This window comes from Parasteatoda tepidariorum, chromosome 5 (assembly GCF_043381705.1).
Source record: "Parasteatoda tepidariorum isolate YZ-2023 chromosome 5, CAS_Ptep_4.0, whole genome shotgun sequence".
NCBI classification, from domain to species: Eukaryota; Metazoa; Arthropoda; class Arachnida; order Araneae; family Theridiidae; genus Parasteatoda; species Parasteatoda tepidariorum.
The window spans coordinates 61,535,424-61,560,245 of record NC_092208.1 but is presented as its reverse complement, the minus strand read 5'-3'; the positions used below and the strand labels follow the sequence as shown (position 1 = coordinate 61,560,245).

At 29.8% G+C, this 24,822-nt stretch overlaps 1 long non-coding RNA gene across 1 annotated transcript; it reads left to right on the top strand.

Moving 5' to 3' along the window:
• The first annotated feature begins 665 nt into the window (after positions 1-665).
• LOC139425597 (uncharacterized) lies at positions 666-22,618 on the top strand. Its single transcript, XR_011636795.1, has 2 exons — positions 666-783; positions 22,014-22,618. It is a non-coding gene; the product is annotated as an uncharacterized lncRNA (long non-coding RNA).
• Positions 22,619-24,822: the final 2,204 nt, after the last annotated feature.

Below are 24,822 nucleotides of genomic sequence, written 5' to 3'. Positions count from 1 at the left end.
TAAGATCCCTTTTTATATTATTATTGCTAATGCATTTAGGTGCTCCGACGAGTCTTCTAATAATCTTCCCTTCTGCCATAGAGAGTTTATTTTTTAAATGATCACTTAGAGTGTTAATGGCGGGGCAGGCATAGGTTAGGATTGGCCTAGTTGCCACTAGATAGAGAGTGCGCTTGGATTTTAAGTCTAAAGATGATTTCGAGTTTAATATGGAGTTGAGGGCCCAATAGGCACCATTCGCTTTTTTATAATGTTATTTATGTGTTGTTTCCAACTTAAATTAGAGGTGATAGTGACTCCTAGATATTTTGCCCTCTTTGTGGGTTTAATGATTTGCTTGTAGAGGACAATATCACGAATAGTTCTGCCTTTCTTTTTACTATTGAAAATAATCATTTGGCACTTATCCGGGTGTAGTTTTATCTTCCATTGTGAGCACTATTTTTCGATACTGTAGATCTTCTTTTGTTTTGTGAGCTCTCAAATTTCTTCTTTTAGTACCAACTCCTGGTGAACGAACTATACCCCTTAATTACGTAAGGATGATCCAGTCTGACGTCACCACGACGCCTTTCTTAAAGTTTCTCCCGAGGAGCCCCCACGCCCTCTACCAACATTAAAAGGAAGCTGTTAGTTGATACATTTGTAAAGTTGATATTCTACGATAACACTTTAGTAACTCTGTCATATTTATTTTATTTCTGAATAATTATATCAAGGATGATAATTGTACTTGTAACATGAGAAAATAACATGCCAATTTTGAGTGGGATTAATTCTAAAGTAAAGATTGTTTTGCTTCATTCTAATAATAATTATTTAATAAAGATAAAATTGTTTGAATTTATGTTAATATTTTGAAATTATTTCATATTTTACTTGTATGTAGAAACATAAAATATGCTGATCAATTTCAAATATTTTATTTTAGATTTTAGTTCTATTATACGTAAAAAGGTGCTTCTATCACAGTTTTATTTACGCAAATTCATTCTGTAATATTATAAATTCGTCGATAAACAAGGAATTAAAAATAAAATTTGCATTGATAGCTCTTTTTGAAACTCTCTGCTAAGAAGAAGTAATGATGCATGTCATTCATATAAATATGTATTTCAATAAGCATATAAGCAAATTTCAATACAAGAAAAGTTGCGAGAAATTATAACATTAAAATAAATCATAATTTAGGTTGCAAAATGTAATTTTGTCTTGATGACAAAAGTACTATCTTAGAGTCTTAGCATTTCACAGAATTAAAATAAAAGAAATAATCAAACGACTATAAAGAGCTTTATAAATTCAATTGAAAATAATAAAAGAAAACGATAATCTCATTAATTTAACTAGTACTTAAACTTTTTGCTGTAGCGTGGCTTCAACTTTTAAATTTATTTATAAATGTCTAAGAAACTAATTCGGAATCTTGTGAATGTTATTGTTCTATCGCAATTTGATAAGTATTATGCTTCTGCTCAATATTCCACGTGAATTTATCACATCAAATTCGTTTCCCTAATTATTCTAAACAGTAAATCTAACGAAGTTAGAAAATAAACATTTCGTAACTATATTTTGGAGAAATTATATTTTTAAAATCGCGTATTAATACTAGAAAATACCAAAATGATTCAACTAAAATGCTTACGAATTTAAATTCATTGTTCAATGTGACTGTTTTATTCTACAAATAAGTCTGCAGTATTAAATCTTCTAAAAGTTTAAAACTGACAGTTCTGTTTGCATTTCAGTCAAGTTGCTTAACTTTGAAATTAGACGATTTGATATGCAATTGACATTTTTCTTATAGCTGAAGCTGCAACAGAACTATATTACAGCGCTTTTTTATCGAAACTATACGATTGTATTATGAAATACGGGACTGGATAATACTAAATAACACACTACTTGTGCAAAAGCGTACACTAATTTGACAGCTAGCATTTCTTTTTTCTTTTGTAAAACAATATATAATGGTTGCGTTCGAATTTGTTTTTAAAAACAATGAAAAATGATGATGTAAACATAAGTGAAATTTTTTGTTCAAAAACTCATTTAAATGTCATTTTATTTTAAATCGCAAAATTTTGCAATTTTATTGTACGATTTTGATTGCTTCGTAGCTATTTTTTGAAAACCAACCAACTTATATTCTAGATTTAAATTCTTTAGTTAATGGCGTAACTTATTTTGAGCTAAAATACATTTTGCAAAATATAAATATTTCCTGCGCTTGATTATTTTCAAGTCATAAAGTTTTAGAGCCATAATAAACCATTGTTTTTTTTTCTTCCTTTCTTCATTCTTTTCTTTTTTATTTATATAAATGGCTTACTCTATTTTCAGTACAATAAAATAGGGATTATATCTTTTCTTTTCTTCTAAACAGTTTGATTCCTGTCGGGATATTTTAAGGAAAAAAAAGCTGTTATCAAAAACGTTTCATTTACCTTGGAACATTCGAACGTTTTTAGGCTACGTTTTTCTTCCCTTTCCGTTGGTTCGGGCCACTTCATAATGATCTCTTTAAGATAAGAAAGGAAAGAAATAACTTCTTTGACACACAATGATAAGGACAGTTTTTTTTTTCATTTCTTCATTACATTTTTTCTTTATTTCAAAGTGTGATTTCGTTTTTTTCTTCATTTTATTTATTTATTTATTTTGTACAACCGTGCGTGATGTTGACTGTCTTGAAGCTTCGTTCAAAAACTGCCCCGAGGATATTATATCTTTCTTTTAAAAGATTAATTATTTTGGACTTTTATTTCAAAATGTAATGAAGTTCTGTAACTTCAAATTTAACATCAGTGTATTATTGGGGTTATAGTAAGGCTGGATGTCAGTTAGCTACAGTATGTCTATTTCACTGAAGAAACTTCTCATGACAAAATTATTCTAAAATTGCTTTTATAATAATACCCACCAAGTAAGTAATTTTGGACCCATTCAAAAGCTGTCAACACAGAATGCAAACTTGAAATGTACTCTTTGTTCTCATTTTCAAAGTTGTTTGATAACAAAATGCTATAATATTTTTTTTTCTTTTCATTTTCATTAAGAACTTTTTTCTAACTTGCTTTGTAATAGCTGTTATTTGAATGAATGCCAAATTTTAATTAACTTTGCTATACTAATATTATTGAACAGCAAAAAAGACTTAAATAGTTATGAATTCAGTATGTTTTATCTTTTCAATAGTTTTTGCAACGTGAAAAATTAATCAGTTTTAGAGGTAACAATAACGGCATGCTAACAATCTTTTAATAATTTATGGCATTTTTTAACTATGTTTATAGTACTCTGAAGTTATATATTCTATAATCTTCAAAAATATTTCCCTTTAATCAATATTTAGGGTTTTTTTCATCTTTAGGAAGTGGTAACCATCACCTTGAGAACCCTAATGATATCCCTTCCTTTTATTTTTCTTATTTCTCTTTTTTGTTTGTGGCTTTTTTTTCTGGAAGTTAATCATATTTAGTTGAACAAATGTTTCTATGATCCTGATAATACTTCTTTTTGCAATATTATGTACAAGATTATTAGTAATCTTACTCATTGGGATACTAAGTGATATTACTCCCTTAGTTACTTAGTCCTATTGCGCGCCTAATACTTATTAATAATACGAAATGGGATACTTAGTAACATTACGCACTAAGATACTAAATGATATTACTCTCTTAGTAATAGTTAGTAATGCTACTCAATACGATACTTTTATAACTGACATTAAACAGCCGACCCAATTTTGAGTTTATGATTATCAGTGTTTAATTCAGTGGTCTTGTAATTTTGAACCAAACCCAGAGGACAAAGGAAATCCTGGGTCACGTATTGCATCAGACTAGCCTTTGTGGAGAATGCAACTATCTCACATTTGCGTTACATGGATAGGAAACTCACGAAAACCTCCCACTGTTGGCCTGGCGGCAAGGTGATTCCACCACATCATCCATCTACCACTGAGCATATTTTACGTCAGCACTGTGATCAGTAAGAGCCGGGAGCAGAACCCATATCAACCAGCCACCACTGGGATTCGAACCTGCCTCACCTTATTGGGATGCGAACACTCCATTGACGAAGCCTTCGTATCTTGCTTGTTTCGTAATGAAATTGCGCACTAAGATACTTAGTAATATTACTCTTTTAGAAATATTAGTACTGCCCAAAAGATACTCACTAATATCTCATACTAAGATACAATGTTTCGAGTGGTAAACTGTAAGCAAGGACGATATTTCACATTGCAGAATTAGATAAAGAACTATTTTTCTTAAGATAAAAAAAAACTATTATATTCAAAGAATAGGGAAGTTTGACCCTTAAAATTCGGGGCAGGGGGACTGAAGAAGCATAAAATATGTCAATGATTTAGTCAGCTTATTGGCTAAAGTTTTGTCCTTAAAAGTTTATTTTATTTTCAATGAATTGCACATGCCTGGAGCTATTTAGCAAATTAATTATTTTTACACTTAAATATATAATCCAAAGATAATTCTTGACAATTTTTTTAAATAATTTATTCATTCATTTAATTTATTGCTCAATGTTTCTTTGAATTGAAAGATATAGTAATGTATAAATCGTTTAAATTATGTTATTTATATGCCAAAAGTTTATCTAGTTGTTTGATATTTATATTTTAATCGAATTACTTTTATTAAAGCCTAGTTCCAGGTGCGATATAACCAAAAAAAGAAGACTCATGAGCCAAAAACTTGCTTTAATAAGTTAATTCATAATTCATAAAAGAAAAAAAATATTAATTTTTCATTATATAATTATAAAAACAACTTCAATAGTCCGTATACATTTTTCTTAGAATTAAAACCAGCTTGGCAAACATCTCAGCATACAAAATAAAACTCGGCAGAAATGACCAATGCCGTTATATCACCTTGACCCTCGATCACTTCATTTGTTTTTAATGGTTGTAATTTTCTTCTAATGACTCTATTTAACGCTGGAAGTTGACCTTAGAGGCCTGAAAAAATGTCTCCAGTTAACCATATACATTTTACCATCCTTTTCCCTTGTTCACTGATGCGTTTATGATCAAGAGTGTTCTTGGAGATTTCCTACTATTTGAAAACGAACACAGTAGTGTTTATACACACTTCGATGCTTCTGATGCACTGATACTTCAAAAAAAAATTTTTTTTGCTTAAAAGCAATGGTCCCCAACTTTTCCAGAGACATGGAATTATAAATTCAAGGAAGTTTCAGCAAAACGCATTTTCAAAATTAATGGACATATGTGCTTTGTTTGTAATAAATTGAAAATCTTTAGCACAGAATTTTGTACAATATGATTTGATGGAAAATAATCAATAAAAAAATATTAACCAAAAAATAATTCTTACAGTTAATCGTCTTATTTTTGTTTTATTTTATAACGGTCGCTTAACAGTCGTTGAGTTTACTATTACCAATGTTCAATTTTGTAGGTTTGTAATTTTTTTACACAATCCAGAAGACAAAGGAACTATAGGGCGAAATTTACCTTAATGGAGAACTTTTTGATGGAACTGACCCGCATTTGCGTTACACGGAAATGAAATCTTGAAAACCTTCATCGGTTATCCTGAGTGCAAGGGGACTCTAACCCATGATCCGACTACTATTGAGGATATTTTACGTCAGCACTGTCGTCGATGCGGGCCGGGTGCGGAGTTCATATCAACCAGCCATTACCGCGGTTTGAATTCGGGTCATCTCAATGGAAAGCGAATGCTCAATCCCACAACAGCTCCAAATGTTTATTTATTTTTATTTATTCATTTATTTTTTTGTTGTTGAAGTTTTTGTTAAATTTGCTTCCATAAACTTAAAAGCTTAATTCTGATCAACAAACGTTTGCAAGGAAAAAAATTATTTGAGCACATTGAAGGGGTTTGTCTTAAGTACTTTCGCGGAATGAAAACACTTTTCTAAACTATCCTAATATGTTTTAATTTTTCTCACCTCAACCTTACTCTTACTAATACAACGAAGAAGATTATGTGAATATATTTAAGAGTTAAAACTTATTAAATATAATAAAAAGAATTTCTAAAAACAAATTTAGTTCACATTTTTTAAATATAAAAAGAACCAACTATTTAGATGAGATCAAAGTAAAGATTAAGGAATAGGAATGATTAATTGTGTTTTTACATTAAAAGTGATAATTGTTGATTTTTGAACAATTTAAACTTTAAGAAAAAAAGTTTAAGTATAAAAGGAAAAGCATTGTGGACTATTTCTTTGTTTTTGTACAATACTTAAACTATACATATTGTAAAAAATATTTTTACCAAATCATAACANCGACTACCATTGAGGATATTTTACGTCAGCACTGTCGTCGATGCGGGCCGGGTGCGGAGTTCATATCAACCAGCCATTACCGCGGTTTGAATTCGGGTCATCTCAATGGAAAGCGAATGCTCAATCCCACAACAGCTCCAAATGTTTATTTATTTTTATTTATTTATTTATTTTTTTGTTGTTGAAGTTTTTGTTAAATTTGCTTCCATAAACTTAAAAGCTTAATTCTGATAAACAAACGTTTGAAAGGAAAAAAAATTATTCGAGCACATTATAGGGGTTTGTTTCAAGTACTTTCGTGGAAGGAAAACACTTTTCTAAACTTTCCTAATATGTTTTAATTTCTTTCACCTCATCCTTACTCTTATTAATATAACGAAGAAATGATTATGTGAATATATTTAAGAGATAAGAAAGATAATAAAAAGAATTTCTAAAAACAAATTTAGTTCACATTTTTAAGCATAAAAAGAACCAACTATTTAGATGAGGTCGAAGTGGAGATTACGAAATAGGAATGCTTAATTGTGTTTTTACATTAAAAGTTATATTTGTTGATTTTCGAACAATTTAAATTTTTAAAAAAAAAATTTAAGTATAAAATGAATAGCACTGTAGACTATTTCTTTGTTTTCGTATAATATGCATCACTGGCTGCGGTCAATGTGCGGGTGGGTGACCACTTGTATTAGTCTGCGTAGGAGCCGAGGGTGTGCGGTAATGTTCCTCGTTAAACTTTTCTACCCTAAAGTGCTCGACTTTGACTGCAGGTCGTCGGGCTACCGAAGCAGGGGTGCCATCCCCTCTTCAGAGGATCAAAATTGTGATGGCATGTTTTCGGATCATCCTCAGGGATGTTTCCCAGACCGTGGCCAGTAGCCCATTATGCAGCTCTAGTGCGACGTAAATGAACTAGAACAACTAGAACAACAGCATCCTTTCAGAAATCAAAAGATTTAAAATTTAATTTGTTATAAACTTCGTACAATAATTTATTTTCGTAATTCATCTTATTTTGGTTATTTTAGATACGATTGCTTGTACAACTGATAAACAATAATTACTTTATTAGCGCATAATTATTTTTACTATATGTTTACTTCTGTAAAGAAGTAAATATATGAAAACGCTCTATTCTTCTTTGGAATCACTTTTATTTAGTCTATTATCCTTGGGAAAGAGAATTCAATAAATATTATATACAAAGGCTTTCTTTTTGTAAGGAAATGTTAATTGCATGCATTTCCTTAAAAATGACTTTATATTCTGGTTGAAATAAATACAGTGTGTTTACACTTGTTTTTGTATTTAAATTTATGATACATTTATTCTATAAAATATATCAATATATTACAGTAAAATGTAGGAACAAACATCAATATTCTTTTTTATAAGAATGTGAATAGAAAGTAAAACAAAAAGATAAAAATTTAACATTGAATGAAAGAAAACTTTTATTTCACTTCAACATATACAACAAGAAAAAAAGAACAATACATTTTTAAAAGGAAAAGCACAAAAAAATTATTAATCCTAAAAGAAAAGTCTAAAAAAACTTTAAGTCATGAATTCTAAAAAAAAAGGATAAAAAATCGCACACGGCCGCCAACAGTACTACTTCGAAATAGGGTAGTACCCTTAGGCCTGAAGTCTACAGTAGGACTTTAAGAAAACAAAACATCGATCTTACATAGAAAAAGCAAACTTAAAATAAAAAAAAGGTCAAAAAAGAAACCTTGAATAGTCTCTTCTAGTTTTTCTTTACTTTGATATGCATGGAGGTATGCATTAGTGAGAGGACTGTATGCAAGACAAGAATTTATGTGACTTTTTCTCCGGAATATCAGCGTGTTATTCCATTTCGTATGTTTTATATCTATACCCTTGAGGGGTTTAATCGGTTAGATGGAGTTGTATTAAAAGTTTGCTCTCTGAAGGAGTTGAATTATTTCGTGAATTGATTGCAGTTAATCAATATAAATTTTCCTTAAGTGATTGAGGCTATGTAAAGCTTTTATGTTTATTAAACGTCTTTATTTACTTTTTGAGTTTCATAAAGAGATTATGGTTTTAATAATTGACTATCTTAGAAGACATCGTCTTTTTTGTACTTCTGGAAAGGGATTGATGGAATTTTTTTTTAGAACATCAAGCTTTAATTTTAGCAACAATTTTTTGATTCATACAATTGCTTCTTACGCGCTATCTCCTCAGTCGTGACGTCACATCTGGTGGCCCACTAGTTTAGCTTGCGTTGTGGAGAAGTTAGAGAAAACGATGGTGTTTTTTACCATTTTATACGGAACTTTTATGAACCTCCAATGAACAAGTTTAGATAATTAATGAGATATAAGTGGTTATATGGTTTTGTCCCACATATGATGTATAAAACTAGTTAATAAATTCATCAACGATATTTTTAAATATGCGTCTACGCTTGAAATATTTCAATACCAAAGGTGAATTCGCAGAAAAAACTTTATTCATACTCATAAAATAATCTATGTGAAATTTAAATTATAGTTCTTGATTGTTCCCCTGACGTTACCCTGAAAAAAAAAGACTACTTTGATATGCATAAAATTTTATTTAACTTTGCTGTGTAAGGAAATTTGCACTAGTTAAAGGCCTGTATTCATGATGAGAATTTATGTGACTTTCTCTAAATTTTTTTACGTGCAATCTGCGGAATGGAATATCTGTTCATATGTTAGGTTTGTGCCATCTAGAGGTTTAGCAGCTATGATGGAATCATATTATGGACCTGTTTTGTATTATTCATATTATGGACTATGTTAATCATATTATGGACCTGGGATCATATTATGGACTAACTGTATTTAAATAATATCAAATTTCTCAAAGAGAATGAGAATGCGCAAGTTTTTCGAGAGATTATATTTTTAATTAGAAACCTGATAAATAAATGTAACATTGTTTTGATATTTTTACAAGCGATTAGAAGAATTTACCCATAGGTGTGACTTAGTCTATGAGATATAAAAGCTTAAAACTTTGATTGCCAGAGGTGAATAAATATTATTAATGTGCCTGTATCAGATACAACTTTGATAATTGCTACTTATATGCATTTAAATCTCCGTAAAATTAAATCATGAAATGCGCTAAATTGTTGTTAGTTACTTTAATAATACTGAGTTTAATGCAGGCTTATAAAAACGAGGAATTGTATAAACATTTAGTTTGATCTTGTATAGTTATTTTCTCAATTCAAAATGACGAAATTAATTTTTTGTAGATGCAACTTTTTATCATATTCAAAATATTAAACTTTCTGCCCTATGTTCCTTTTGATGGATTGCTTTGGCAAAGTGAGAACAAGATCACAACGTAAAGAGATACCCAGATCTAGAGATAATTTTTCGTTCTTTATGTCAAACTAAGTTTACGATACCATTTAATCAGTTATCTAGATCAGCGGTTCCCAATTTTTTTAGCCACGGAACCCTAAGCTATTGAGCTTTTTTTTTTTTGGTGAAACCCTGATTTTGAAAAAAACGCTCATTGGTAGATGTATTCAGAAACATTTGTTGTGAATGCTATTCTTTCATTGTTTGATAAATTAGTATTAAATTTAGGTTTTATGTTAGGCAGTTGAATTTGCAAATTTGTAGAAATTGTGTTTTTTGCTATATCAGTTAAGTATAGTTGTTTTTGCAGCTTTAATAGAAATTTTATAAAATTAGCTAATTATAATAGTTAAAAACGAACTGATATAAATCATAAGAAGAATTATCAGAGGAAACCAGTTCTTTAATCCTGATTTTGTTTTAATTTCAAAGTTTGGTGAGAATTACTGGGGCAATAATTTGTAAATGCATATCTTTTAGCAATTTATTCAATCTTTTGTCACTGGAAAATAATATATTTAATTTTTTTTCAATTTTATTGAAATTTTATCTAAATAATTTCATAAAAATAATTTTAATAAACAATGGATAATCGGTAGGATAAAAATTTATTACAGGTTTCAAAAAATCACCATCGGAAAAAAATCCTAACTCATGAAACCCCTGAGATTTTTCCATGGAACCTTAGGGTTTAGCATTACATATTTCCTATATATGTGATGCCACAACTGGCATTACATATTTACTACTTTTTAAAATATCTTTAATTACTTAAACTTATTTTATTAATAGAATTATATTCAAATTAAATCAATAAGTTAATATTTATTTTAAAGTGAACCTAAAAATAATTTACTCTTTTCTTATAGATCAAGGTAACGGATATTTTTTATTTCAATTCTAATTTTGACTCATTAATTCACTGCCGTGCCTAATCGAAAACAAATATCTATTTATAACCTTTTAATTCTTAACTTTCTTACCGCAACTCTGTTACAGTTGCATGGTTGTAACAATTCCCACAGTTTTGTTGGCGAATCGGTGATCACCAAAGTATTTTTTAAACCCAATATTGATTATGCGGGGTTGGCTTTGTTTTGACAACGTTATATATTGATAATTCGCCAATTTTGGATCTCCTATCCATGCTTCTCCTGTGTCCGTTGGGAGCAACTGCATTCATGCCCTTAGGACACTCCAGTCCCAGCCGTTATAACCGTTTTAAAAATATCACTTTTTAATAAGAATGTTAACTTTGACTCTCGATGTAGGAGAGTGTTTTTGTATTCATCCCTTTGGGGATATGCTTTTCTTTCTAATGTGGTAATGGCCTTTATCTATTATATCTCAAAAATCAAATTTTACTTAAGCGATTTTTATTCATGTCATTTTGATTTTTATCATTTTGTTTCATCCATAATCAAGATGTATTGGTAACGGCCAAGAAAATTCATGAATATTACCCCTATATGCTAATAATGGCGATCACCATCGTCATACTGATCTAGATCAGTTTCACTTTAGCTTTGATCGGCGTAGTTTACCCTCTTTTGCATCGTATGCCATTAAACTTTATATAAATTTAATAAAATTAATTAAGGTTTATATACTAAGTGCAAGAATTTTTTTGAAACTGTTATTTGTAGTCATAATTTTTAAACTGAAAATTAATGATTATTAATTACTTTAAATTTGAAATATTCCTAAGTTTCTTTTACGAGGCTAAATTTGTAGTACATTCTTTATCTTCAGATCTGTTTTAAAACCTTTTGTTTGATGCAGACAGCTCTTCTTTCGGACTTTGGACTAAATTTAAGTACTGCATAAGCTCTAAATCATTACAACATATTAAGAGCCGCTGTAACTCAGTGGCTTAATTATTAACCTTCCAATGAGTCAACTCAGGTCGAAATCCCATTGCCAGCTGATAGATTCGTATGCTAGTCCCGGCTCCCACTCACAACGTGATGTAAAATGTTTCTATCAGTTTAAAGTTCATAAGTTATAATCCCCTGGTTTTCCCGGCTAACTGTGAGAGGTTCACGTGATGGTTTTACACTTCATGTACGCAAATGCTAGTTGGTACCACTCTAAGGTTCTCCAGAAAACAAGTTTCATCTATGCTTGATAATGAACTTCCTCTATCTTCAGTGTTAGTTAAAAAATTTCAAATCTTGAACATTGGTATTCGAAAGTCAACTATGTATCAACTATTTAACATTTAAGAAACACCTAATATTGTCCCTTCATTCTAAAAATATTATACAAAAGCTATATTTTATTCTCAGAAACATGAATTCAAAATCCTTTCACTTTTCTATTTTTCGTAAGTTGGGAAAAGTTCCATTCTCAGATTTGTCTGGCCCACGTAACCATGACTGACAACCTATCCTCGAAAACAATTCGAAAGCATACCACTTTTCAGTTGCGGCAATATTACGAAAGCTGTAGAATGGCCATTCAAGCACCCAAGCTGAAACAGGGGAAGCCAATCTGCAGAGGCACTGTTTGCAGAGAATCGCAATATTGATCAGTGCAATAGTACACATACATACACGCGAAACTCAAACTGAATACTGAGTAGCAAGGATATTAGACTTCACGTGACCCCATACCAAGGCAATACTGTCTATAGATGGAATAATACTCGGACGTGGAGACGATTGTCCGGCCTAAATGGTAAGCAAAGGCTTGCTGCTAAGGCCCCGGATTACAGACATGAGGATATAGATTGCGTAAAGGAGTAAGTGGCGTTCACAAAGGCAAAACGTGATTTCCGTAGAGACTCGCACTGCCCTGCGAATTACTGCCCCCTTCGAAAGGGCAGTAATTGCGGTGAGGGAAGGTTGGGGCACATTGTCGATACAGCTATGATCTGATAGAGCTTAACTAGGGTGAATTATAGATGATATAAATTACCTTTTAGGTGGAATTACAGATTGAACATGGATATAGAGTATAGAATACCCGAGGACATTTTTTTTAAATACGCAATGCAATCTGAAAATGTTTCATGAAGTATTCAAAAAAGAAAATATATATATTCCCAATTCATTTCTTTTATGAATTAAGAAGCAAAATTACATTGGGGAGCTTATTTACCTTGTTCCTAGGGCGTTTTTTGTTTTAAATTATTCTAATGTAATTCTAACAAATTCTCTAAAATCAAATATTTTCTAACATATTCTCTAATTACTCGAGGGTATTATTTTCTGCTTAAAGCTCATACATTTAATTTGAAAAATTAATTTATAAAAGCTAAAAATTGGCCAATTTACATCGTTTAAACTACATTTTTAAACTATAACATATTATTTTGATTAAATACTGTCATTTTCCCTAATTATATTACCATTGTCCTGTCTAACAGAACCTGTTTAAATATGAATTACATTTTAATCATCTCAAATGCATATATTACTCAAGTACTACTATTTTGTGAAGAACTCCAAATCAATTTGACTTTATTTTAAAAAATGTTTTGCATGCGATCGAAATGTATGCCATTAAATTACTTTAACAATGTGTGCTGCTTTGTAAGAACTTAGCAAAAGAAACTACATTATCATCTTACGAGTGTATTCGTTTACATAAACTTCGTTTATTTGAATTTGAAGGACCTTAGTGATATTTTCTATTTTATCGATGCAAATTTGGTTGCACCGTTAGTTTGTTTACACTTTATTGTTTAAGTTTGGTATACTAAAATGGTTCCTGCTCTTGAGTCATTGAGCCTAAGCTAGTACCAAAATAATGCAATGATTAGTACCTGCGTTAGTACTAAAAGATATAAATATGTCGAATTGGTCAAGCAATAGCAATATTGTCAGAGTATATCAATGAAAGTGTATGCCTCACATGCATGAAACAATGTCTTCCTTTTTTACTAAGTTGAATTTACATCCTAATTCGATAAGAATCGATGTTGATAATGATTTAATAGCATGTTACATTAAGAGAGATCAATAGGCTTAAATCTCGCTCCTTTTCTTCTGATATCTTTTGAACCAGGTACGAATAATGGTATTAAGAGAGGGTTCTACGTATTTTTATTCTGTCGTTTTGAATAGCGTCAACTCTAAATACAGATGATTGTTTTATTGTGATCTAAAAGGTGAAGTTTAAAGAAAAAATACTCTTAACTAAAATGAGGAGTATTATGAAATAACATTAAGATTTTTCCTCCATTATAAAATTTTTTTTAAAGTTTCACTGTTATTGACTTAACTGTATTTAGTTTTGCTTTATATTTTGTTTTGACATAGAATTTGAACTTCAAAATTGCTTCAAAGGAAACTGTAAAAAAAGTTACAATATTAAACTATAAAATTTTACACATATTTATTTAACACAGAACAGTTATTTCAAACAGCTCTCTTGTGGTGCAATCTGTTTGAGTCCTTTTGTTGGTATGGTTCGAAAGTGTACGTGCTCCTACGCCGATCATGCCATCAGATCTAACCAAAATTACATGCTAGGGTCGAAAAAATATAGAGCCCTGACAAACAAGTAAGGTTGATTATTTAATTAGAGAAAAAATAGTTTAAAAATTGATTAACCGGAAAAATGTAATGTCTTTATGTACTTACATTTGACTTTTTCCTAGTTTAAATAGATATAACATAGATTGAATTATCTTATTTAATTCTTTACCTACAAAAATCCGCTCAATTAAATGCGTTAATTCCAACAATCATCAAATGATGATTTAAAACCGGTTTTTTTGATATCCCTACTTAGAGATTGACTTAATCTTCCATTTTGATGTTCAATTCCTTATCAAATCCTCATTATTTTCTAAATGAAACGCAAACTTTCAGGGTCAAAAGACGTTCTCACCTAGGGCTTAGTTTTTCTTGCCGATTACAATGAATTGCTATTCAACTTTACGAATGAGCCTTCATCAGTATTGGAAGATCATTAAAACTTGTTCTCGAAATATTGATTGTCTGTCACAAGAGGTCTTTGATTTTTTTCCCCTTCTCTATAGATTTATTTCTGCGCTTTTATATTTTTTTGATAATTTGCTCTTCAAAGGTGAGCAATCATTATGCGTTAACATAATCGACCAGTGAGCGATTATCCTCGAACTTTTCAACAAGCGCGGTGGGGCTGAAAATTACAGGACATTTAAGCTGCAGTTAAGAATTCGGAGTCGAAATAGTGAGATGAATTATGATTTGTGAGAAGAATGTGAGGTCTGAAACACGTGTTTTTGCGCTTTTAATGTTGTTATTTTGTAGATAAGAAAAAAAGGTAGACATATAACCAACTCTTTATACTTATATACTTTTTAAATTTAATTTGAATTGCTTTTACAAGCTTGTAAAATTATAATTGTAAACACAAAAAACAAATTATTCAAAGAAAGAGTTAGCAATAATTATTAAGTAGGGTTAAGGTATTTGATGAAGATAAAAATTATAGCGTATATTTTATCACCTGATCTACTTTGAGGTATTGTTTGACGCAGCATATCCTACTTTGGATATTGTGCAATTAAGCCGTACCTGTACTACATCTACATAATGCAGATGTAAAGCTTACTCCTCTGAGAATCGGCCACACTTGACTCACCCATCTACAACTGTCATTCGGAGAACCTCCTTCCAAATGCGACAATTGTAACGCGTTACTTACGCTTCATCACATTTAAACCATTTGTTCCTGTTTTAATCAACTTTGTCTTATATTTTTTAATAGCAATATTTTATGTATGAAGGATTTGTTAAGGAAAATTCATAATGATAACATTTTCTCCCTTCAGAGAGCTATTGGTATTTTATATTGTATATAACTGTTTTTGCTGATTTTATTCACTCTTATCTATTAACCGTTTTACCTATTTCACGTATTTTATTAAACTACGCCTTTTATTGGATTATACTGATTTTTAAAAATACTTGTCTCGCTATTAATCATTTTATTGCCTTCGTGTATTTTACAAAACTAAAATTGTATTGTGCATTTTAACTTTTGATCCGCATTTACGCACTGTTTGGTGCAGCATATCCTCATTTGGAATTTATTCCATTAACAGGCTTGCCAACTACTACGTTTCTTGCAAAATATTTTATAGTGTAGTAGACATTTGAAAACCAAAGCTTTCAGAACTTTTGGTATAATTTTGCAAACATTTTAAAAGCTTCACCACGAAAGAGCTGTAACCATGCATATGGAATTTTAAATCATCTATATGTAGTGGAGTGGAAAATACGTTTATAAACGAATAAAAAATAATGCATTAAAACATAAACATAGCTACCACTAGAATAAATTTTCACAAAAAGAATAGAAATATGTCATCCCTGCATTAAACTCTACAACTCAACTCAACCCTTTTACATGCTAACAGAGGCTAAAAACAGTGTGCTGTTACCACTTTTTTTTTCTAATTCACCTTCCTACTCTAATAAAATGAACTATTTTTTGTACAAATAGTATCTTAAACTATCTTGAAACTTTGAGTGAGTCAATGCAGCTTCAAGCAAGTGACTTCATCACTGTAAATTGGCAAATTATGCAAATTTTACCAAAATGATGCGCATTAATCATACACATTATTATCTCTGATTACCCTTAAATATTTCGCCGTAATTCTCTGATCACATACGTTGATTTTTATTTCTCGAAATCTTCACAGATGTAAATCGCAAATTGCTCACATTTGTACAATAAACTCGACCAAACGCGCCTAATTATTTTGTGGAATTCTCTCTTAAGGATCTAGATGAACCACTGCTCAGGTGCGTCCTTTGATTTTAAAGAGTCATTAGAGTATATTAACTGTGTAACTGAAAACAAAGATAATTAATAGTTTTAGGGATCATTTAATGATCAATAAAATTCATGTTTATCGATAAATCTGATGTCAGGGAAATATATTTTCACGTCATCACCACGTGTGGTCTTTAACTAAAACTGCGGTAAAGTATGAACCAAAATAATGGTTATGAATCTTTTAAAAGTTTGTATTGATTATAAACTCAATTTTTAATACACATCAGGGAAGTCAATAAAATTCTAAATGATAGTTCTGATTATCATTATTTTTAACTTCTATCTTAATTAATCTTAATTAATTCCATCGTTCCATGAATCGAATTATTATTAGGAAGCAATAATATGCAAAAAATTTAATCCTTTGTTATCGAATGTTGCTTAGAAACAAAATGCAGGATATCTTAGGCAGACTCACCTTAATGCGTAGTTAGATTTGGGGAGAATTGTTTTGTGTTTAACTAACAAGGTAACGTAGCTTTTCTATTTATTATGTTATAATGACACACTACGTTTCTGTTGACTGAATTCATCGCAAACCTCATCAACTTTAAGCAGAGAAATTTATGACACTTAACTTTTCGGACTGTTTTAAACGGTTGTTTTAAGGCAGCATATCTGTTTTGGATGTTTTCCAGTGAACACCTCTTACAATTTAGAATGCTGAGTAGCAAAAATATTAGACTTCACGTGACCCCATACCAAGGCAATAATGTCTATAGAAAAAATGATATTAGGACGTGGAAATGATAAATTACAGCTCAACTTTACTGATAACTCTAGTAAAATGCTTTGCTTACGCTGTTAACTACTTATTTATTTATAAACGCTTTTAAAAACAAAACAAAAAGAGAATCCTTTTGGAGATTGATCGAAGGCCAATGAGGGTGAACTTATAGAATTTTATTAATTTATTTTCATTATTAATATTTCATTAACTATATTTGAAAAGAAAAAAACAAAAACCACGCGATTTGAAAAGAAAGTTCCTTCCTTTAAAGAATTTTTTTATTTTTTTATTAAACATACTTTTTCAAAATATTTTCACTGTAACGATTTTGGTCTTAATTTTCAGTTCTTTATTGGTATTTAAAAGTGTGAAAATTATATGTAACTTGAATAAATTGCGATATTACATTATACAACTCACAACGCAATTTTGAGTTAATCATAAAATAAGCATAACAAAATTCTCGACAAAGGCAATATAAATTATAATCGATCAACATTAGGTTTTACTTGATTTTATTTTGCTAAAAGATAATGTGTATGTTAGGAATGTTACAATGCGTGTGTGTTTCATGTATAGCTTTATTAGGAAATCAATCCATATAAATTTGACGGTTCAGGCAGCAGAAAATAGAACAAAGAAACAATATAAGTCTAAAAATTCAACAATTTTGATTAAATAAATAATAAACATTTGAATCAATAAACATTTGAAACAATAAACCCTTGAAACAATAAATTGAAAAGAACAAGTTAAAATCTTTAATTATAATTTATGTAAGTTCTTGCCTCCCTATTTGGTGACATCACTGCATGTTATAATGTAATATTTTTGAGTTGTCAGTATAGTTTCTTCAGTTCAATGGGTTGATAGTTCGTATACACTGCTCTAATCATTGACCATTAAAATCGTTTAAAATTTTTGACTCTTAATTTAATTCTTACATGAAGAGAAAATAGGCTATATATAAAGGAATTGCTTACGCTTCATAAAAAATTTTATTGATCTTTTTAGTTCACCTTTTTTTTAAATTAAATTGCTGTGCAATATACTATTTCCCCACACATATTTTACCATCTAATGTAAATTAGGCATGATAATTTATACATATCTTCTTGTGCTATTAATTATTCTATTGTTATACATATTCTTTATTTGCGCTTTCAATTTATTTTCATTTCAAAGGGAGTACACTATTTATAAAGACGAAGTAACATAAATATTTATTTTCGTTTTGGAATATAACTTTAAATTCTAATAAATCCAGTTTGCTAAACAAAAAAATATAATTACACTTTTCTAGTTTACATACAAAAGAAAGAAAAATTTTAAAACTTAATTTGAACTCACTATCACCACTATAAAAGCAATAAATTTTTATCCAGCGCTTAAACACTAAAACTATACGAAGTGTCTCCCTACAAAACACGTTGTTGAGCATCTCTACTCTCGCCAGAGAACGTAAAAAATTTACGATGCCAACAAAAGCCGTAACATATTGTTCAAAGCTCAATAAAATTGCAACTGTTGTCGGGACAGACCTGCTGTTGAACGTTCACTTGCTTTGAAGAAAGGATGAGAAACTGCAAGAAGTGCTTTCATCAAGTTAAGCCTTCATTTCCCGTTTTGAAGAAGTCTATAAAATGACACTTTTCAAGTCTAGAAAAAAAAGGGACATAAAACTGCTCCTGACTTGCAGAAAGGTACGAAGCTTATAAATTCTGGTGGATGAGATCTTTTGCTTGGCAAGTAAACTAGCTTTGTCATTCTTTATAGGCGAGGAAGTTATAACTGTGATTGTTGAATGGTTTTAAAAATAAGAATTTTATTTGAATTTTTATGTGGAATAAAATATTACTGTAGATAACAGTTTTAGATAAAATACACTGCGATTCTTAAAAAAATTTCAAATAGCACAATCTTTAAACAATTTTAAGATGATTTTTATGCATATTCCCTTCAAACTTCCACGACTCTGAAATGCTTTGAAAGTAACGCTGTGACATATATTACTGTAGATAAAAATTTCAGGTAAAAGATATATACATTTTTTAAATATTTCCAATTCTCAACGTCTCAACGTATTCAACGTCTGTCTGGATGTCTGGGAAATGAAGGCTGCACGTGCTCACGGTTGACCGCATTGCCACAATCATAGCATTGGTCACGAAATTGTGGACCCTTAACCTCCATGACCACGTGGCCCACAACAGGCTGTTACAAGAATACTTTATTTTAGTTTATGCTAGAAGATACAAAATGCAATGAAACTACTTTTAAAGAAACTGAAATGGTACAATAAAATTAATTCCTTACATTATTTGCTGTTTTGTAGAATAATGCAGGTTTCTGCCGTGTATTGAACTCAAATTGCCTAGTTTTATCCGCAAAGAAAAAAATTATTTGTAATTTACTGAGCAATATTCGGATTTACAATACAGAATATTATAGTTTATGCTAGAACGTAAGATTTGAATGAAACTCGCACAAATTTAACAAGTAATATTAACTTTAAAAGATAATGAAATTGATTAATCAAATTTTCAGATGAGTTTGCTTCTAAGAATATAAAAGTCCTCTTCGTACTAAAGTTCAATAAATCCTACAAAATCACCGTATATATATATATATATATATTTNATTATATATATATATGCGTGTGTGTGTATATATATATATATATATTACATGCATTTATTCATTGATAGTATACACTCACAATTATTAAGAATTAAGAGTAATTTTAACATAAGAAACAAAAAGAAATACCACAAAGACGAAACTGATTAATTCTAGTTTCCATCATGAATCAAACTCAATAAATTGCCCTGCTTCCAACACTCAAGAAGGAAAGAGAACTAGAATAGAATTATTTAACAGTTGCAGTCAGTGGGGATTCTCTCTGTTGTCCCCCCTTTTCATTTCCCTAGTGGGTCTTCCGTATACCTATGAGGCGGACTCCTGAGGGTTAAAAAGGAATTCTGAAATCAGACTGAATCATGTAATGGACAACGGCTCCATTTTCTGGAATTTTCAACGGATTCCTTTTATGGTAGAGAATGAATGTTATGAAAACTACATATCCAGCATTGATGGAAATTTAATGCAATTATATAAGTTCTCTTCAGGTATGTATTCAACGTAAGCCCAGTTATGATTAAACTACATGCTCAAAAAACAAAACAACATAGTTAAAAAATAAGGTATTTAAAATAATGGTTGAATTTTTTTTTTTAATGTTTTCCGAATTCTCGCCTTGAATTATACAATATTATTGAGAAATTAAAATATTAAAGGTTTCGCGTTTCATTTAATGGTTCATCTCCAGCATTAAAAGAATTTTAATGTTAATATATATGTTATCTCCAGGATTGTATTTATCGTGGGCTTAGTTATGAAAATTAATTTCAGACAGATAACCAAATTCAAACGACATATTTAAATTAAATAAATTAATGGTTGAACTTTCATATTTTTAAAATTTTTTTTTTGAAAATCATACCTTAAATTAAAATATTATTGCGAAAAGTTAATGGTTTCAGCCTTCATTAAATGGTTCATCCCCAGCGTTAAGAGAACTTTAATGCAAGTATGCATGCTATCTTCACGGATTTATTGAAGTGCGCTTAGTAATGAATAAGTATAATCAATAAATTCCCACTAGGAATTAATTTTAAACTACGTTTTTAAAGAAATAAATTATTTAAAATAATATTTTTTATTCTTTTTTTTTCGAACTTATAACCTTATGTTAAAATATTATAATGAGCGACAATTTTTATGTATATTTCGACCAATCTTATTTATGTTTTTAAAAAAGAAGGGATGGTTAATTAACTTTAATCGTGTTTTAATGATTTCTCTTAGATTTATTTACTTTTTTTGCAATTAAGGCGAGTCATTTTTTTAAAATTTTTTTTATTCATAAAGTCTGTATTCGAATAGTATTTTTTTATGTTTACCCCCTAATGTGAAAGTGAATCATTTGTCATTTTCTTTTTATATGTGTAATAGTCAACACAACCCATTTGTTTGTTTTTTTAACAAGTAAGTGATATTTCAATTATTTTTTATTAGAGCAATAACTGTGTTTTATTGAGCAACTGGATTTTCACTAAAAGGAGTTTAATAAAAAATATCTATTACTGTGGTTTTTAACTGTGAGCAGCCTTAATAACAGATAATCTTTTAGGATATCCAGAAATGCTGACATAAACAGTTTGGGTTTGAAGGCGGTATTCTGTTGAAAATAATTAGTCGCTGTCTAGTTTCACCGATGCAGTATATATTCAAATTTATTTGGGCTTATAAACTTTAAGCAAAGAATGTTAAACTTTTTACCACTGTTCTCGTACAAGCATTTTTGCAATTAAAACGTCCCGGTGGCTCTTGAACTTTTACTTTTTGCCACAAATTATTGGTATGTCTCTTCATTTTCCAATTTCAAAAACTTGACTCTCCCAATTCATTTTTGTTTCGATTAACTATTTTTAATACAGATTTGGAAACAATTTGAGAAAGCTATTTGGGACAAATATCTTATTTAAATTCATAATCCAATGGCGGGAAAGTTCAAAGCTTTGAAATTCGTACCTGAAGAACATAGTTTTTGCGACAAAAAAGGAGAACTTTTTTTTTCAAATTGGTTCTGTTTTTAATAGTATATAGATTATTATTGGTTAAAGATTATTACTAACTTTATTGTAAAAATGTGACTTATATATTTTATTTTTTCACTATGCTATCTTTAATTAAATTTTTGTTGTTGGAATACACTTTCCTAGTCAGTGTTTTATATTTATTTGCCTTTGCAGGAAGATGGACTAATGTTTGGCCAACTCATCAGAGCATTCTCAGAAAAAACAAGCGAAATTTTTTTTATATAAAGGACGTTGAAAGGAAGAACTAATTATCACTCTCAATGTTCAATTCTGTGGACTTAATTTTAATGCCTTTCCAAAAGACAAGAGAACTCGGGGATCCAGCATTGGGACAAACCAGCCTTCAGTGAGGGCCTTTAGATGGAACTAACCAGTACTTACGGCAAGGGAATTCTAACCCATGATCCGTCAGCTACTGAGGATATTTTATGCTAAAACTGTAATCGATGCGAACTGGAAACAGAATTTCACTTTCAGGTTCGAATCAGTCACTACTGGGGTTCGAACCTGGGTCATTTTATTAGGAGGCGAGCTTTTCAATACCTAAGCCACCGGGGATCAGAATACCAATTTATAAAAAATTCAACACTTACCTATGAATTTTAAAACTTGTTAAAAGAAAACTTACTGGATGAATAAGAATTGTAAAGATTTGAGTGTTTGAGTTGTAAAAAATATTTGTTAGCGTAACTAGTTTACCTGCATTTCAAGTAAAAGAGCATTTTAAAAAAGGACCATTAAAAAAATCACTGAAAATATTTCTTGTTGTTGTAACACTTATTATTATAAACCTATACGCGTTTTAAAAATCATTTAAAACAGAACTAACGCATTTGTTCACATTCCCATTTTTAGACAATAACTGAGATTAATTAATGCGGAATTTTATCTTTCATGTTTTTATAGTTGTAAAAATCTGATGAATACTGATCTTTTTCTCATTATTATTTCTTATTCTTATTTATCATTACACTGATTTTTAAAAACGACATCCATTCTTAGCTTTTTCTTTTGTTTGATTTTTTTTTCTTTACAGACGTTAATGAACTAGATCATTAAACACAATCTTTTTTCTATCTATTCGTATTTTAGTAGTTAATATTAGCATCTAAATCATTCTAATTACACAAGACGAGATTCCTCTGGAAAAAAAATAAACTTGGCAATTTTTTTTCATTTCATTTCAATTCATTCTTAGAAATTTGTTTTATGTTTTCGTTTTAATTTCTTGACTTTATTTGCGTAACATTAAAAGAAGCATTTTAAATCTTTTCTTTTCTTTCTTTTTTAGCTTAAAGTTGTTTGTATTAGTCTCATATAGGGAAAATGACGATTTCCACTAATTACTACCCTTAACAAAGAAACGAAAGTATTGAGATTTTTTTAAGCAGTTGCAGATTGAAGGAAAAAAATCCTTTATTTACATTTTTTGTAGTTCGCAATATTTTAATTATTAATTAGGTACTCGAGTAATTTCGTGAAGTAAAACACTTAGAAATACCATAGGTGATTAAGATAAAAGTTTATCACATTTGTTTGAACTATTTTAGCTAAAGGAGGTATTACCAATTGAGTTACTAATGTTGGGTTCGGATTTAAACACTCGCACTCTTACCATTTTTTTTCTTAACTCATTAATAAATGTAAAAAAAAATCTGTATTAAATGTAAAAAAAACATCATTACCTAAGAATATTTAGAGAGGTTTCTTTGTTCTCCTAGAACCAACATTATAATAAACTGTTTTAATTACAAATTTTGTGTTTTGAATCCTTTTAAGAACTAAATACTTACATGCGTATGTATGTGTGACAGAGAGAGCAGTGTTACAAAAATAATCTAGTATTATTTATTTCTTAATAATTCATCCAGCAACAATAAAAAAATATTCCATTAAATGAAACATATTTTTAGTGTAATTAAGAACTGTTGAGTTTGAAGTGCAGTTAGATCATTGCATTTTAACATTATCGATCTAAGGATCGGATCTTCATCTTTTATGACTCAACATTAATGGTTCGAGGGGGTGACCTAAAATATTCACATAATTAGTACAGGCAATAATCTAAGTTACGAAATCCGACACGAAAACGGACTTTCTCTGACTAAACATAAATTTTTTTTCACGGATCCTATTTTCTGCTGCCAAAATATATGGGGTAACCACAATATGGAACATTTGGACCCAACAGTTTGGTCAGGAGGACGGTTCAAAGTTTAGGCCCATTAATGCTAGTTTTACTTTTTGAGTATTTCACCATATCTCGAAATGATAAGATATCGCATTTTAAAATCACGGCTTTTTTAAAATAAATTGAGTAATTCGACCAATTTTGCTAAAATTTTGTACTTTTCAAGGTAACATTAGGTTAATTAAAACCGATGTCAATTAAAAACGAACTTAAAAATGATTTAAAATTTTGTAAAAAATTGTATACCTTACCATTCAACTTTTTTTCACTTATTACTAATTAAAATAATAAAAATTAATAAATATTCTTTTCACATGGAATTATTTTTAGATAAACGAAATTTATAATTTTTTGCAAACATTTCTTAATTTACTTAAAAGGTTAAATTAACATTAAGGAATTCAAATTTTGGACTGTTCTCCTGACCGAACTATTGGAACTGTATTTCCCGTATTACGTCGATACCCTTTATTTTCGTGGTCAGAAATCTTGACCCGTTGAAAAAAAGGAACGTTCATTCAAAGAAAGTACGTTTTTGGGTCTGATTTCGTATTTTCAAATATCGTCTGCACTAATTAATTAGCATATTTTAGCTCACCCGTTTGAACCATTAAGATTGAGTAATAGAGCATGAAGATTAAATCACATTAGCTCAAAAGATATTCAACGTGATCCGTTTTTTGCCCTTTTTTAGTACTGTACATGCTAATTGGAATGAAAATTATGAAAAATTTAGAGAAATTCAGGGAAAAAGTAGGAGATAGTTTTTTA